This window comes from Sapajus apella, unplaced genomic scaffold (genome assembly GCF_009761245.1).
Source record: "Sapajus apella isolate SASKATOON/1434 unplaced genomic scaffold, GSC_monkey_1.0 scaffold87, whole genome shotgun sequence".
Taxonomy (NCBI): Eukaryota; Metazoa; Chordata; class Mammalia; order Primates; family Cebidae; genus Sapajus; species Sapajus apella.
In genome coordinates this window covers 8,983,750-8,987,549 of record NW_022437027.1, presented here as the reverse complement: position 1 = coordinate 8,987,549, position 3,800 = coordinate 8,983,750, and the positions used below count along the sequence as shown (strand labels likewise).

General features: G+C 38.1%; 1 pseudogene; it reads right to left on the bottom strand.

The window, feature by feature from the left end:
* Positions 1-3,262: 3,262 nt before the first annotated feature.
* Positions 3,263-3,389, bottom strand: LOC116534483 (annotated as a pseudogene).
* Positions 3,390-3,800: the final 411 nt, after the last annotated feature.

The following is a 3,800-nucleotide window of genomic DNA, read 5'->3' as shown; positions in this document are numbered from 1 at the left end:
TTCTTCAAGGCTTGCTAGATAGACTTGTATACTATTTCAAATCCCCCTGTGCGATTTATTTATTAAACTGAATTGTTTTCTTCCATAGCTCAAGACATGGTATTTTATGGGTATCTTTGTGTCCATAAGAATCCCTTCTTTCATAGTCTGAGCTGACTGCTAAATTCATTGTTATTCCATATCCTCTGACTTTTAAACTGTTAGCGTCTGCTAAATTTTATATCTTCTCAGAGCAGAAAAGGAAATTAAACATGAACCATAGTGCACTCAAACAAAATACGTGCTACTGTTATAAATTGAGTGAATAAATACATACTGAAACATCTCCGAGTGTAGTCTGTTAAGAGCCTTTGGTTTATTTGATTCCACACATTTTTGCTATGTAAAATCAGATTTTTTTAAAAAAAGGCAGAACTTCCACCATCAGAGGCATTTTTACCAGATAAATATCTCGTAGTGGAAAAGTGACCACTGTACAAAGGGTTTAATAGCTGGCCATCTAGATGACAGGGTTGACAATTGCCTTAAAGCAAATGATCGATTGTAATGCAATAGACTCATTTGTAAAGGTAAAAACTTGCAATTGGTCTCTATGGTAGGAGCTCATTTATTAAATTTAGAGATACCTTTTAGGCATCTATTACATTTCCTTATCTGTAAAATGGGCTCCATGTGAGTTTATTACCCGAATGTCCAACTAGAATTAAAATGGGCCCAGTGTGGTGGCTCATGCCTGTAATCCTGACAGTTTGGGAGGCTGAGGCAAGTGGATTGCTTGAGCTCAGAGTTCAAAACCAGCCTGGGCAACATGGTGAAACCCTATCTCTACCAAATATACAAAAATTAGCTGGGCATGGTAGTGTGTGCCTATGGTTCCAGCTACTCAGGAGGCTGAGGTGGAAGGGACCCCGGAACCAGGAAGTCAAGGTTGCACTGCACTGAGCCATGATGATGCCTCTGCACTCCAGCCTGGGCAACAGAATGACACCCTGTCTCAAAAAATAAATAAATAAGAATAAAAATAAATAAATAAATAAATAAATAAAAAAAATTAGACCATTATGTGAATATGATGAAATTAATGGGACTTCTTCAAGAAAAATGCACACATGTAAATATACTCAATTGTTTTTTGTTTTTTGCTGTATTTATATTTTAGATTCAGGGGTACAGGTGCAGGCTTGATACATGGATATATTGCATAATGGTGAGATTTTGGCTTGCAGTGTACCCATCACCCAGCGTGAACACGGTACAAAACAGGTAAGTTTAGAGTCTTCGCTCCCCTCCCAATCTCTTCTCTTTTTGAGATCCTAGTGTCTACTACTTTTGTCTTTACATCCATGTGTACTCATTGTTGAGCTCCCACTTGTGAGTGAGAGCATGTGGTATTTGATTGTAAATGGATATTCTGACTCACTAGATCTGAGATGAAACCCAAAAATTTTTATATCTAAGAAGCTCTTAGATCATACTGGTGCTGCTGCTGTTCTAAGTACAAGCAGAGCAGCAAGATTATAGAGTGGTATCTACTGACAAGTGAAAAAAATGTTATCAATATATTCGCATATAGAAAAAACTATTCTAAAAGTTACATAAATTATCAGTCATTTCTCCAAGATAAATACAATAAAAATATGTCATATACTTGTATATACAGGTATATAATGTTTATATGCACAGTAAGTTGACACAAGCGTAGTTTGTGTGCATGGCTATCTCCTCAAATCCTTCCTCTCCAACTTGGTTTTCATTTTGTATTCTCGAGGCATTTGAGAATTCTAAAAGCCTTGGAAGAAGTTGTCAGTCCTCTCTCCTCTACATTTTTTGGTTTGGTAAATATATATTTGAATCTGTCTTTTCTCTCTGGTAGGCAAGATTAATCAGGTTTAGGCCTGGATTGAAATTCAACTTTAGCAAACATTGCAAAAGTAAAGGATATGCCTTAAAATACTGGCAGTGGCTGTGGTAAGGTGGTGTGGTTGTAGGTGTGTCCATTAAACTTGTAAACATTTTTCCATTTGGGGGGCAATATATCACTTCTATAACATAAAATATCTTATTAAGACACCTTTCTGTTTTTGTAACTAATTTGGTTCTCGTTACTTGTTCAATCTCTGAATACTGCCACAATTTATACCCTAGTTAGGAAAAATACACATAAATATTATGTTTTTTAAAGAGTTTAATATATGAAAGACAATGAAAGTATAGAATTCTATGTTATCTATGTATGATAATGGCTTTTCTTTTTGGAGGCAAATATTGCTTGATTTACTGAAAATTCTAAAAGGTGTATAACCCTTGATGTGTTTCTGTTTATGGTTACTTTTGTCTTTTCCTGTACTACCTTTCTCAATTAAAAATATGCAAAAAAAACAATACTTTTCCCTCTAGTTAATAGCACCATACCAAATTTCCCCATCGTTAGGGGAGATAATGGGGTATGGCCCCAGCTGGGTTACAGCTATGTACAGAATGAATGAGTGAATGATTGCATCTTAGCTGACAGGTGGAGTGAAGCCTGACAATCTGAGAGCAGATGACACTTGAATAGCCAGGCTGTGAGACATTTAGTGTCAGGAAGTAATTTGATACCATTGATTCTAATTTCTGGGCTAGAGGTCAGGATCAGAACTCTCATCTGAGGGCAATGTCTGGGAAAAAATAAGTTTCAGGGTTCCAGTTTTGAAGATGTGTCATTCTGAGTATTTTTGGAATTAGGGATTTCCACTCACTTACTGTGTAGACCTTCCAAACAAGGTGAATCTTCTCAGTATCCATTACCTGTGAAAATACTGTTAGAAAGTAGTTATAGGGACAAAAAAAGAAACAAGGGAATACCCTAGTAATTCGAAACTTCAAATGTAAGATTGGGGCTGGACCAGAGTGAGGGTGATGCATACTGAATCCTGAGTACTGGGTTGGGGTTTCTTTTTTTTTTTTTTTCCATTTATTTAATTTTATTGCATTTTAGGTTTTGGGGTACATGTGAAGAACATGCAGGATTGTTGCATAGGTACACATGTGGCAGTGTGATTTGCTGCCTTCCTCCCCATCACCTACATCTGGCATTTCTCCCCTTGCTATCTCTCCCCAACTCCCTAACCCCCACCGTCCCTCCCCTATTTCCCCCCAACTGACCCCAGTGTGTAGTGCTCCCCTCCCCGTGTCCATGTGTTCTCATTGTTCAACACCTGCCTATGAGTAAGAACATGTGGTGTTTGATCTTCTGCTCTTCTGTCAGTTTGCTGAGAATGATGGTTTCCAGGTTTGTTTCCCACATTTAGGGAAATCGCAGGGGTCAGCACATCCAGAGTGCAATGGATAAGCCTCGCCCTGGGAAAACCACCTTCGTGATCATAGTATCTCCCCTGCCAGGTAAGTATATGGGTTGGGGTTTCTTAAGTTCTACCAGCTGGAGGTTGGATTTGGTTTCAGAATTTCCTACTTGGGGTGAGGATGGTGGTTAGAGGTTGGTGCTTGCAGAAAGAAGGAAGTGTGATGATAGATGCAGGGACTGAAAATTAATTAGGTTTGTGTTTTTCCATATAGTCCTAAAACCACCTGCACTTGAATCATTTTGACTGCTTACTAAAAACGCAGATTTTCAGACTCTAACTGTTTAAGTGTATGTCAAGGAATCTGCATGGTTGTAAAGTACCTCAAGTGTGATAAGAACCACACTTTTCACAGAGCAAAGACATACCCTCAAGATGAGCCACTGTCTCAGAATGTCTTTTGCTTTCAGCTCTGCTGATACTCCCATCCTTTATTATTTAGCTCAAATGCTATCCCTT